The 14,204-nt window shown below is 46.8% G+C and overlaps 1 protein-coding gene across 4 annotated transcripts in view; it reads left to right on the top strand.

Moving 5' to 3' along the window:
• The window catches only part of YAE1 (YAE1 maturation factor of ABCE1), a 618,218-nt gene that overhangs the window by 475,937 nt on the left and 128,077 nt on the right, over positions 1-14,204 (top strand). The window contains exon 1 of one of the 4 annotated variants that reach the window (XM_086964858.1): positions 3,615-3,742. The exons of the other annotated variants lie outside the window; for them this stretch is intronic. The gene's annotated coding sequence lies outside the window, so the exon portion shown is untranslated. Of the gene's footprint in view, positions 1-3,614; positions 3,743-14,204 lie in introns of those variants that run through there. 4 annotated transcript variants of the gene reach the window in all.

The following is a 14,204-nucleotide window of genomic DNA, read 5'->3' as shown; positions in this document are numbered from 1 at the left end:
CTCATCAGGGGAGGTCAGGGGTGCCAGTATTCCCCTATCTCGATGACTGGCTGTTGAACACAAGCTTGCCCAGGTGGTAGTCTCCCACCTCTAGACTACGGTGGACCACCTGCACTCGCTGGGGCTCACTATCAATGTGGCAAAGTCACACCTGATCCCTTCTCAGATGCTCGTTTTAATCTGAGCTATTCTGGCCACAGTTCAGTTTCGGGCTTATCCTCCTGGGCGGCGAATACAGGATATTCAGGCTATGATATAGATATTTCAGCTTCTATCCTTGATTTCGGTTAGACTAACTCTTAGGCTCCTAGGTCTCATGGCCTCCTGCATCCTACTTGTGCTGCATGCCGGTTGACCTATGTGGGCTCTGCAGTGGAACCTGAAGTTCCAGTGGGTGCAGCATCAGGTGAATTTCTCCGAAGTGGTCCAGATCTCGGAGGTCACTGCAAAAGATCTACAGTGGTGGCTGATTAACCGCGATTGGGTTAGCGGCAGACCCCTCTCCCTCCTCCAATAGATCTGATGGTAGCGACAGACGCTTCACTCCGGGCCTGGGGCGGCCATCTGGGAGAGGTGGAGATCAGAGGACAGGTCTCCAGTGGAACCTATACTCCACATCTACCTGTTGGAGCTCCGAGCAGTCAAATTGACACTGAAATACCGGGTGGGCTCTCTGAATGCCAGAGTGGACAAACTCAGCTGAAGGTGCCTAGCGGATCATGAGTGGTGTCTCCAACCAGAGGTGGTGCAAGATTTCTTTAAGCAGCGGGGAGAGCCTTGGTTAGATCTATTTGCCACCACTTAGAATACGCAGGTCAGCAGTTCTGCGAGCTGGAGTTTCCAAGGTGGCTCTCCCTTGGAGATGCTTTTCATCTTGAGTGGTACTTCGGTCACCTGTACTTTTTTCCATCAATACCACTCCTGCCCAGAGTTCTCAAGAAGATCAGGAGCGACTGGGCCCAAGTCATCCTTGTTGCTCTAAACTGGGTTTGGAGAGTCTGATATCCCAAGCTATTGAGCATATTCATCGATCAGGCTGCCAGTTCGGGAGGATCTCCTACCACAGCAGCAAGGGAGGGTTCTCCACCCAAACCTGTCAATGCTCTGCCTTCATACGTGGAGGCTGAGCAGTGACATTTGAAAGCTTTTGACCTTCCGCCCAAAGTCTGTAATGTCATTTTGGCAGCCCGGCGTCCCGCCACCAAGACTGTATACAATGGCCATTGGAGCAAGTTTGTGGCATGGAGTACATACAAACAGGTTGACCCTTTATCTGCACCTCTTTCCGAAGTTTTTTTTTTTTTGATTCTTACCCTGGCCCAGCAAGGCTCTGCATTGGGCATGTTAAAAGGTTGTCTGCTATCTCAAATTTTCTACAGCTGCCAGATCAGCCCTCCCTTTGCAAGTTCCCTTTTGTAAATAGGTTCCTTTAAAGATATTCAGCACATGTTTCCTCCAGCTCCCTTGACACTTCATAACTGCCCTTGTAGGCTCCTCACCATCAAGACAGCCTTTTTGATGGAAATTACATCTCCCCGGAGGGTCGGCGACCTGCATGTACTGTCATCTCAGCCTCCGCACATTTCTTTTTACCTAGACAGACTGGCCCTTAGGACTTTAGCATCTTTCTTGCCAAAATGTGTCACCTTATCCACTTAGGCCAGTCAATCACCTTGCCTACCTTTTTATGATCCGCCTCACCCCTCTAAGGAAAAGGAGAGACTCCAACGGCTGGAACCAAAAAGAGTGTTGTTGTTCTACCTTGAGAGCACACAACTGTTTTGGGTGACAATCAACTCTTCGTGGGGTATGTCTGGTTCGAGATGGGGAAGGCTGTGCAGAAACGAACCATCTCACAATGGATTGTGCTGTGCTTTACAATCTGCTATGCATTGGTAAAGAAGCAACCCCAGGAGGGCTTGCATTGTCATTCCACCAGAGCAAAGGCTACGACCACAGCGTTTGAATGCAGAGTTCCGTTCCTGCATATCTGCCAGGCTGCGGTGTGAGCTGTTTGCACACTTTGACTAAGCACTAATGCCAGGACAGTCGGGTCTGTTGGGATAGGCACTTTGCCCATTCGATCCTGCAGGACTTTCTAGTCTAAATCCGGTTCGCAGACCCACCTCTGGGGAGGTATTGCTTGGGTATGTAATCTAAGGTAAGGAATCTGCAGCTAGAAACCTGTCACTTGAACAAGTTACTTACCTTTGGTAATGCCTTATCTGACAGAGACTCTATCTAGCTGCAGATTCCTTACCGACTGACCCACACGCCCATCCTCCCTGCCCTGCGACTGAATTTTTACGTACAGGGCTGTTCCCTTTTCAGGGCCCTAGTTTCAGACACAAGTGGTGAGTTTTCTTTGTGGCTCTGCTATTCTGGTTTGGAAAATCGCAAACTGAACCTGATGTCAGTGCTCTAGGGTGGTGCCTATAGAGGCACTGCACACGTTACTTCAATGTGGAGTACGCCACGCGAGTCAAACGACCCCACCTACCACGCACAGGGGTATTGCTCTCGAGAAATTCCTGGATCCAGTCTGATACCTGGGGATTATTCCAAGATAAGAAATCTGCGACTAGATAGTCTCTCTACCACATAACGCGTTGCTGAAGGTAAGTAACTTGTCTTTTGTGAAACTTAATATCATTTCCACTATATGAAAGTCAATAAGGTTATTACCTTTGTTAAAGTTTGGGTTTTCTAATGTTTTGAAAACCTCCTAGATTTTCTTTTTATTTTAAAAGGAATTGTTTTGCTGTAGGTTTGTATTGTGTGAAAACATCTGATAATTACAAATGGGTAAGGGATTAATTGGTGAAATTGGTATCTTGCTACCAGAGTGTTTTATGGGATATGCTAATGAACAGCCATGTAAATTGTAACACTCGGAGATTCTGACACCACATACAGTGCAGATAAATAGGCCAAAATATAAAAGCAAGCAAGGCTTTAAGTGAAAAAAAGAGGGGGGCTTTGAAAGGGGCATTGCTTATGTAATTACGGGTGTGGTTTAAGCATGTAACTTACATTTTTGTCATTTCCATAGTGGGCTACGCAATCAATATTTAGTTTCCTCTCTGAGCTCTCGGTTATTACATCCAGGCACAGAACACCACAACTGACATGCACCGAAAAACAGCCAGGACTATTGGCCTTTCTTCAGTGGTTGTTAGCTGTTTAAGATAAAGGAGTAACAACAATGATTTTTTGTAAACGGTGAATAGTATTTTTTTCTGTTCTGAAATTGTGAGACTCTGAATTAAACGTTAATGGTCCTGTGAAAGGTGCCTCAATCACTCTCGTTATGTTCAATCTGTGTTGGACATGTATGCCTTCTTTTCTCCACATCCCATTCATCGGCTTTTCTTAATTACAGCTCACCTTTTTCCTCTTCGTTACATTCTTCGTACTCTCCTAAATACACTTACTTGCATCTCCTTCACTTCATCTCCCTTATAAACACACACCGCATGCACTCCCTTGTAAGCACTGCATTTCTTTTACTTTTACTTTGTCAATATTTTTATAACTGTACCTTCTCATCAACCATTTGCACAGAAGCACAGTTGCAAATGGAATATGTGACCATTGCTTTGTTCTCTCTGCAGAGAGGCCAAGAGTTGAATGACCTTGTATTCTGAACACCTTTCTGACCAACTGACAGGCACTGTGAGAAACTTGCTGCTTTCAACCTCCACGCCACACCTTTCAACCGTGGCTCGTTAAACACCTGAAGGTGACTTCGTTCAAGTTATACACTATATAAAAGAAATATGCTAAAAAAAAATATGCAAAAACACAACTTCCTGAAAATGGCTAGCACGGTTAGGGAATGCAAGATTAAATAAAACGTGGGAAATATAAACCGGAACTAATTCGCTGATGTGGATTATTTTAACGTTTTTTACATTAATTTTTCAGAAAACCATTAGTGTTTTTTGCCATTGAAGTCAACCTGAATATAAGGCCCGTTAGGGGCCAGTTTTCAATGTCTTTTATATTGCTTCTGGGTCTTAGACCTGAAGGGTCTTGACCCAAAACCCTGAATGCAAGAAAGGTGATAATTGATTCGCAAGTACATATGTCCTCTGATACAGCACAGATGGTAACCACATTGATTTCATTCCAGTACTCAAATGTGTAGATCGTATAAGGGAGGAGGATTCGGGGCATCACTGGGCGTTCCTGGATTATTTTGGGAGAAGGCCTTGCTGCATCATAAGCCCTATCTCGCTGAACCACCGCATCATAATATAAATGCCCCTCCCCCAACCCTGACTGCACACTGGCAGAAGCCGAGCACTGCCTAAGTACAGTCACGGGGCTGGCATTCCTGTCATACAGTAACATCTTGATTGCCGGCACTGAGTCTGCTCATGCTCTCAGTCACTAGACAGTGCGTGTGAGTGAAATGCATTGACACCATCCCGAGCTGCCACTGGAGCCTGAAGTGGAGAGACATCGGTAATGGCAACAGTCCTGCCTCTGGAAACTTATGCAGAGGAGAAAATGTTGCTCTGGGCTAGATGCTTCCATGGGTTGGAGCTCTTTCTTTGAAAAGGAAGAGGTGGAAGCTGCTATTTGGGTCAATAATGTTCTGAAACCATGGTCCTCAAATACTTTGTACATGAATATAAATAAAATCAGGAATTCTCGATGAGAGATAAATTGCTTGCTATGGGAGATATCTTTAGGGGTTTGGGAAATTTATATAACTTCATTTTGCATAAATATTTGAAACTAAAAACATTTGTGAAACGCGTTGCCACTATATTTTAGTGCGAAATTCGTCCTTGCATCTGTTTTGGACGCAAGGTCGCATTTTTTGTGATTTTTTTTTTTTTTTTTTTTTTTTTTTTTTTTTTTACATTTTCAACAAGGAACAATTGTTGCTAGTCATACAACCACATTTTGTCAGCATTTCATTACATGCGTGTATTCAGATATAGCATGTCTGGAACTAATTGGTGCCATTTACAGTGCTACAAAGAAACAAGTCATATCTATTGAGTGGCCTATATGCTAAGTACCAGAGGCGCAACTAGATCCAAATTTCGGCGGGGGGGGCTAAGAGAAAATTTCGGGGGGGGCTGAACCTTTAATCAGTAGGCAAAGTGGAGCTGCAGGGGCACTTAGAAGGGGTGAAACAACTGCAAGGCCTAATTAACATTCAAATGGTCTTTTAAAGACATGTGAAACGTTCGGGTGCTGCTGTATGTGTGCCCGGGATCTGTCTCATCCCGGTCTGCCATACACAACGGGGGAGGGGGGGGGCTGAAGCCCGGTGAGTCCAATGGGTGTTGCGCGCCTAACATCAGAGATTGTTTCTTCTTGTGGGGGCTCACAGATATTGCCGCGGTAGGCATTCCATTTTCCCCAAATGCAGGCCCATTTTTTGGGGCAGTCCCTATGGACGTACACAGCTCCTTCAGTCACCATGGACGTGTCCATATTTTGGCACCATTTGTGCAGAGTTGGGATCTGCCTGGATCCCCAGTTAACCGCTACATTCTTTTTGGCCAGGGCCAGACCAAGGGTTACCCAGTCTTGATCCGAATGAGTGAGGTCTGTTGGCTCCCAGAAATTAAGCAGGCAGCATTTTGGTTCTGGGTGAAAAGCTATCCCTGTGACATGGTGGTCATAATTGATGCCTGTTGGACTTGGCCTTTTGGCAGGTTCACCCCAAACTTTTTGCTCTCTCCTAGCCTGTTTCTGTAACCTGGTGTTGGTGTTTTTAGGCCTCTGCGCACTTTAGCCCTGTGGTCCAGTGTAAAGTGGGTGCGCTCTCTGTGTATGTGTGGTGAGATTGGCCTGCCCTCCCATAGGAATGCATGGGGGAGATGTGTGTCCATGGTAGTTCCTGATATGAGAAGAGTGCTGGGGCGAGTTTAGTATGTGCGAACTCGTGAGAATAAATGCTGCGCCATGGTGTGCACAGATTTATGGTGACTGGTGGAGAAGTGACACTTTTAGAAGTTGGCATTTCTGTGTGCTGTGTGTCTGCCTGCCTGATGTGAATTGCATGTCTGGCTTGTGATTGACAGCTGCTGGATGATGTGGGTGGCTCCATGAGACAGGGGGGAGTCTGCCCCATGGTGAATAGAGAGATCTGCATGCAGATGGGAGGGAGGAGTTGCACCTGGGACCTGAATAGGGCTGTGCCTGCCCTCCACAATGCCTGCTTTTTCTTTGTCCCTACCGACTGTGGGCTTTTGCTTCTAGCGCCTGTTGAGCACTTTGTTGCTTCCTCTTGCTTTTGCGCCCTGGGAGCACTGAGGTTGGGCTCCTGAAGAGGTGCTGGAGCTCTGCAACACGCCGCTGCCTGAGGGAGTCCCCACTCGAGGGATTCCCCCGTGATGCTGCCGGGAGCGGGTACCCACCCCGCATTGTGGTGCCTTGATGGCGGGAGTCTACCCCGCTTTGTTCTTATTTTTATGCGGACTGGCGGGAGCCCACCTCGCTTATTTCGATGACTAAATACGGGTGCCCACCCCGCTTATGCCGCCTCTTAATTTTATGTAATCCGAGGGAGCCTACCCCTCATTAACGAGCAGAAGCTTCAGCAGCGGCCCCCCTGGTTGTGGGCGGGGCCTGCGGGACGGGATCGGGAAGGAAATGCGGCCGAAAAGAGAGCTGCGTGTCTACAGGAGGGCGGGAGCCTACCCCGCCTCCACAAACCCTGAGAGGAAGTATGGGTCCCATGAAGGGGCCCAGGTGAAGCCAGGAAGACCGAAGGGCTGAAGCAGGTTGGCGGGGCTCCCGTGGCTGAGGGAGAGCCCCGTGTGCTGCCAGGGTAAAGAGTGGCAGCGGCCGAGGCCGCCGATGGCAGCGCAGGGCTCCCGTGAGGAGAGGGAAGCCCCGCAAGTGTTGCAGACCGCCGTCTGAGTCTCCCCAGCAAGGGAGAAGCCCAGCGTGCCGGTCCCGCAGCAGAGAGGAGAGGGAGTCAGGAGAGTGGGGGCTCTCCTGATGCCTGCATGCCGGTGAAGCCAAGAGACCGCCGCCAAAGGAGGGAAGAGGAGCGCCTCCAGACCAGTCCGGTAAGGGGCGGCTTGAGGGTGTTTCCTTTTGTTTGCTTTCTGAGCGGACCTGCCATTGCGGGCCTCTCCAATGAGAGGGGGAGTGACTATTTCTCTTTAGCCGCTCGTGGGGCTTGGAGGCACTTCTGGTGATGTGTTCCTAAAAGGGCCAGAGGGGCCCGTGCTTTTCCCCGTGATGGTCAGAGTCTGAGCGGTCCCGCCAGGACAGCGGGCAGCTCCAAAGTTGCGGGCATTGTTCGTCTAGAGCCCTGTGTGGCTCCAGCATGGTGGGCATGGGAATTCTCGCCAGGTCTCCCCCACGGGCATTATTGTTATTAGAGCCTAGGTGGCTCCAACGTTGGCACAGGGAATCAAAGGGCACCGTGGCGCCAAGCCTCATTTGGAGAGTCACAGCTGCCCAGCAAGTAGTGGGCAGCTGCCCCATTTAGGCGCACAGTTCTTTGGGGGGCATGTTTTGAGTTAGGAGAGAGCTGCGCTCCTTTGCCCCTGACATTTACAGCTGCCCAGCAAGTAGTGGGCAGCTGCAACGTTTAGGCCTGCGCAGATTGCGCACCCTTGACTTTCGCTGCTTTGGCAGCGCCTCCTGACTTTTGGGACACAGGGCATTTCACCCCCTCTTTGAGATGGCCAGTTGGCCAGGGGACTGTTAGGAATATAGGGCAGCAGGCCCTAGGGTGATTATGGTGCTAGGAAATGTAATGTCTGTAGTATGATTACGCACTCTGTGTTATACCTCTAAATGTGTTTTATGATTATGAGGTTGTTTTGCATATTCTGGTTTATGCTAGTGAGATTATGTTTCACTGTGATTTACGCCCCTAATGTGAGCTATGATTAGGAGGTTAGTGTCTAATGTATTTAGACTTATGAGAGGATTGCATAATGTGTTTATGCTGGTGAGGTTGGTGTAGAATGTAATTCGCTCCTGATGTGATACTGTGCATAATGTAGTTTGTTACAGGCTGATGCTAAGTACAGTGATTACCAGTGGTTACTGGTAGTACGTTTATGATCTGTTTTACTTTTACCAAGTTTGCTTTGTGATGGTTCTGACAGTGGTCCCTGTGGCCATGTCATGTATATATAATCCCTTGTAAAGATTGCCCAGTGGCAGTTGGCACAGTGTATATTGTGTGATTACTATTCCAATGTTTTTTATGAGAATACAAAGGCTATTTTTGATATAACCTTGTGTGGAGTTCCTTTTGTGGTGTGCCTGGGATGTGTTGCTGTGTGCGTGCGCAAATGCTTTACACATGGCCACCGGGATAAGCCTGACTGCTCGTGCCAAGCTACCAATGGGGTGAGCAGGGGTTCTCTTTGGCGTGTAACTGCCTTGCCCTGACTAGAATGGTGGTTTTTGCCTGGCTTTGGCCCAAGCCTTAGCCAACCAGAAATCCCATTTCTAACAATGCCCAATATGACTTGATGTCTCGGCGCTCCCAGATAATGTGTAGAAACGTACCCGGGAGGCCACACTGCCTTAAACAAAGTGGGGTGTCAGTGGTTCCCAGTTTATGTAATAAGGTGCGTGTGTAGTATGTTCTGTGTAGTATCTTAAGTTGCAATAGACGAAGTCTCGAGGGGATTGCTACCTCCCTTGGTGATGCTATCGCCTCCTGCCAGTCCGCCTCATCCATGTGTCCTAGATCCGTCTCCCACCTTTCCTTAAGGACTATCGTGGGATTTGACGGATTGTTTACTAATTTCCGATGCACCAAAGATATGGCTTTTTTATGCAGGTGATCAGTGAGAAGTCTATCCTCCAGTGGCGAGGCTTCTGGTAGTGTCGTGTCGCGTGGCAATGCGTGTATTTTACCTGTAGATATCTAAAAGTTTCTGTGGGTGCTAGGTCGTATGTGCTTTGTAGTTGGTCAAAGGGAATGATATCCCCTTTTTTCCAAAGATCCCCTATCTTCATTATCCCAAATAGATCCCATTGACGGAAACCTTTCGTATTGCTCCGTTTGCCCAGCCTGTGTGTCCCATATAGGTGTTGCCTGCGTGAGCATCCCTTCCCAACCCAGCGCTCTCTGTGCTTCAAACCAGATCTTGACTGTGTGGGCCGTTGGGTCTGTAAGCGTGGTCCAACGTTTCGTATTGTACAATGTCCCTATGATACCTTCCTGGTCAAGTAAATGCCTGTCCATGCGAAATGCTGGCTCCTCCTGTGGCACGTGTAACTATTGATTTATGACCATAAGCTGAGCAGCCCAGTAGTAGTAGTTTAATATTGGGAAGGGCAATGCCTCCGTTGTACCACCCCCTCATTAGCTTTTGCATAGCTATCCGACTAGTTTTGCCATCCCATAATAGTTTGGTCACTTCAGCATCTATCGCTGTAAAATATGTGGGTGCCACAGGGAATGGTGTAGCTTGGAGAGTGTATAAAAATCGGGGGAGCGCCATCATTTTAAAAATGGCTGCCCGTCCAAGTAGAGTTAACGGTAATGAGCGCCAGTGTTTAACATCATTTTGAAGTTTTGCAAGCGGTGCTGTGAGGTTTTCTGTTATAAAGCGGTGATGTACATGGGTGATATAAGTACCAAGGTATTTGAATCCCTCAGTCGCAACCTGGATGTTGCAGTGTCTTGGGAGCTTCGGCACGGGTCCATGTAGCACGTATAGGAGGGATTTTGCCCAATTAATCGTGTAGCCCGAGGCACGCCCATAGGCAGCACAGATATCAAGTAGGCAATTTATGGATCGTGCCGGGAGGACAAATAGAGAAGGATATCGTCTGCGTATAGTGAGATACGATCTTACCACCCCATTGCCCCCCACAGCCCCTGGATGACCAGGTCCTGTCGGATCCATGCCACCAGGGGCTCTAGCACCATCGCGAAAAGAAACAGCGACAAGGGACAGCCCTGTCTCGTCTCTCTTCCCAACGGGAATTCTGTCGAGATTCGACCACTTACTACAACCTGGGCCAAAGGCTTGGTGTATAGGAGTTCTATCCATGCACAACATTTCAGGCCAAATCCCATGTGCTGAAGCACCGCAAAAAGGAATGGCCATTCCACCAAGGCAAATGACATGCGGGCATCTAATGATAATATCACAGCGTCTTCTGCAATCGTGTCTTCATGTGCCATTACTTTGAAAGGTGAGGGACTGTGTAGCCCCAAAACCAAATGCACAGCTTTGTGCTGCTAATTTAGCGTGCACCTCTAATTTAAACAACTAATTACTTTTGTCCGCAATATTCCAAATTTTAACCATATTTAAACTCTTGTATGTCCAACTTTTGTTATCTCCATTTCTTCCAGAGGTCCAACACTCGGGGTATAATGCCAATTTACAAGTTTCTTATATTCAAACTGTGCCCATCCAGGCCTTTTAGTAAGAATACGATTGATGCAAAAAGTCCATCGCAAGCAGTCTTTAATATTTCATGTTAAAATACCCAATGCATTTCGGGCATATAAGTTAATTTCTCTACGTATTTTACCACTTGAGGTCCCAATATTGTAACTGCTGTTAATTTAAGAAATTTCTGCCCTGAGGAAGCCTGCTTCGGGCGGAACGCGTTGGCTGTTTCTTGGCTGTTTCATTGGTTATCCTATATTGAGAATATTGGCTGCTCACTTGTATCATCGTGTCAAGAAGACTTATTAAAACAGGACTTTTTATACATGAATGAAGGACATCAGCTGTATTTTGTTGTATTGATACATTTTGTCATTATTTTATTTGTTGCCTCTCCATGTGCTTGTTTCATATGAAGTTGACGACCTGTCCAGAGGAACGAGGGGCAAATTCCTGAGGCCACTATCTTGGGCGCAGCAGAAGTAACTGCCTTGTAGGAGACACTGGTCAGTGAGAGAATATCCAAGGAGTAGTGCAAGAGCTGGGGGTTATTTTCTGAACTCAGAAGGCATAGTGTGAACTGGTGGAAATGAGTAAACCGTTGTAACAAAATGTTCTTTTCTGAAGCAGTGTGTAAAGTCTGTATGATTTACTGGTAATTGGAGAAAATTGGCGTTATCTGCTTTGTGAGCTGTGTAAGAACTTTCATAATTTGATTTACTAATTCAGTCTGGAAACTTGCAATATCCCATTTACTCGAGGGGGGAAGAGGCATGATCTGCTTTACCACTTCTTAACATGGTATTTAAATGTTGTCAGGTCTCTATTAAATTACCTGTTGCAGGTTGCTTTTTAAAATGTTCAGTTTAATTTCACATCTCCTCTCCTCCCCAAATTCTCAGCTCCACTCCTTTGCAAAGAAGGCATTGAGTCCCATCAAGTTTTAATCCGTTATACTAGTCAGTTTTTTCCTAAATCCTATTTTCATATATAGTAATGTCTCCAGGGAAATGACTGATCCTTTTTTGTAGAACAACTTAACTTTAATGAAAGTGTGGTTTCATCCAAAGCATGATGACTTCTAAAATAATACTGGTATTGTTGTGTGTGTAAGTATTGAATCGAACTTCATCTACCACTGGATATACACATCTAGCGACTGCTCTTTGAAGGATCCACCAGAACTAGCTTGTATTAGGACGGTCTGAACTTGTAACCGTTTCCCTGTTTCTGTTTTAGGTTTTTGCCTCCACGCAAGTGGTCGATAGGGTGAGAAAAATATGTCCTTGTACTACATGTGTGCACGAGGACTTCCGCCTCTGGAAAAGAATGGAGGTTTGTGTGTGCTGCATTTCATAATAGGCTAGAATAATAGGGCTTTTATGAACTGCTCCCAATCCGATGGGAAGAGACTTTGTGACTATTGGCAGCTGGCCAATAGGATCCGAATAGAAGAAGGAAGACCAGTTTGATTTCTTCGTCGTAAGTTGTGCATAGCATTAGTACACAGTTTTTCATTGAGAACTTCAGCCTGAGTAAGATGCACGAAAGGAGAACAAAAGCAGAGTAGTGCCAACTAAAGACCTTTCTTTGTGTTGAAAGAGCTGGCTGTGGTCATGGCAGCACAAACCGTGCCAATAGAGAGCACAAAGACATTTCTTTCAAAACCAAACACACAACCGTTGTCAGAAACTCTATGCAGTACACACTGCATGATGGTATTTATTTAGTTCAGTGTGCAGAATAAAATCACGCAGGCATTTAAAGGGCTGATGTGTTCTCACTGGGGTCGAGCAACCAACACATGGAAGGAAGTATTAGAATTAGCACTGTCCACAGCGTATATATTGAAATTGAAGGCGTAGCTGGTAGTTAGATTCAAGTGGTTTGTTTTAATCAGATGCAACTCTTCCAACTTGTGCCAGGGAGAGATCCGGTAAATATTCTTCATTATATGTCTTGTAAGTGCAGCTGCGGTAGCGGCCTATTACCATTTCCTTAGTCTGCAGATATATCTTTTATTCACAACTTTTGCATGGTCTGTGTGGTTTTCGAAAGGCAGCTGGTGAAAAACATGCTTTTGGCTTAACTAAATTAATGGGATGGTGATGTAGATTTGCTTATTTCTCTCCTTGAACCTTATTTATTTATTTATAACATTTATAGAGCGCACTGTTACCATCGGTGTCCTGGCGCTGAATGAGAGCTCCCCTAGCCTAGCCTATACTTACTGAACGAAAAGCCATGTTTTCAAGTTTTTGCGGAAGGTCATTAAATCTGTAATCTGTCTAAGCGCCAAAGGCAGAGCATTCCAAGCCCTAGAAGCTCCCAGTATAAAGCTTTTGCCACCCCATCGAGCTTTTCTTATCCGAGGGGTGATGATCAGCCCCAGACTTGCTGACCTAAGGTGTCTACCCGGCTGGTACCATTTGAAAGTACTGTGTTAGAAAAGCCGGGCCAAGCCCCCGAAGGGCCTTGAAAACTATGCACAAGGCTTTTAAGGAGATCCGTTTCCGCACTGGGAGCCAGTGCAGCTTCACCAATTCCTGGGAGACGTAGGCTAACTTTGGTACACCTGTAATAAGACGAGCTGCTGCGTTTTGCAATGCCTGTAGTTTGTTGAGAAGCCCCTGTTGGGCATTAAGCAGTAGACTGTTGCAGTAATCGAGGCGAGATAAGACCAAGGCCGTCACCCCTGTTTTCCTGCACTTGTCGGGTATAAAAGGAAGAATTTTCCTGATTTGTTTTCAGTGTAAAATTAATGGCTGACGTCATAGCATTGACTTGGGGCCTAAAGGTAAGTTTATCATCAATCAGAACCCCCAGGTTCTTGACCTTGGTAACTGGAACGGGGGGTACACCCAACCCTTCCGGCCACCAGTTAGGGCCCGCCTGCTTTAAGAACTGTCAAGAGAGAGGTCCTATCCTCCAATTCACTCATTAGCAGGGCTCTGTCCACTGAGATTTGCAGTGAATTATGATCTTACACAAAGATGGTGTAGCTACGGCAAAGGACATTTAAAGAGGTTAAAAGAACGCTACAGGCTATGATTTTCCAATACATAGACCTCTACTCGGCTAAATTGAACGTAATTTTTAATTTTTGATAGTTGTTTGACACTCCGGTGACAGCCTGGGAACGGGTGGAGGAGAGAAATGACATCAGGTCAGTGGCGGCTTCTCCGCTGAGGCGGAGAAGCATCACCCCACTGCTCTCAGCAGTGTAAATAAAGGAAAAATAAAATGATAATAACTAGTAGTTAATATCATTTTATTTGTTTCTGCTGCGGCGTGGCGGGTCTGCTCTGGTCTCTGAGCAGAGGAGGAGTAGTGGCACCCTCCTAAGTGCACAATGACTGTTTGGCCGGCCCTATTGGGCTGGCCAAACCGTCATGTGCACTTTGCATGTTCTCCATGCAGGCTGCATTACAGCCTGCTTGGAGAACATGCACATTCCCAGGCCCCCATTCCCTGGATGAGCGCCGAACCACGGTGCTCAGACCAATCGCAAATCTGGGTGTGCTTCCTGGTTCCTGCCGAGCACAGGAACGAAGACGAGCCGCAAGGATGTAAGGAAAATTTCTTTCTTTTTTTTCTTTACTTGACCTTCCTCCCGCTCCCCGCCTTTGCCCTGACAGCCCCGATATGTGCCAGCCGCCACTGCATCAGGTTGAAAAAGAAGCTACCCTTTGCCGGTTGATCATCAACATCTGTGGTGGTCTTCCTGCTAAAGGAATCTGTATCGGCTGCCTCATTGTAGGCTCTGCTCCAGTTTTACTGTCCGGAAAGCAGTGGCGATTCCTCCTCTAAGGCAGAGGAGCATCGCCCCACTTTTTAAAATAATGTTAT

This window comes from Lissotriton vulgaris, chromosome 4_1 (assembly GCF_964263255.1).
Source record: "Lissotriton vulgaris chromosome 4_1, aLisVul1.2, whole genome shotgun sequence".
NCBI classification, from domain to species: Eukaryota; Metazoa; Chordata; class Amphibia; order Caudata; family Salamandridae; genus Lissotriton; species Lissotriton vulgaris.
The sequence above is the reverse complement of the archived record's forward strand: the minus strand, read 5'-3'. Positions and strand labels throughout refer to the sequence as shown.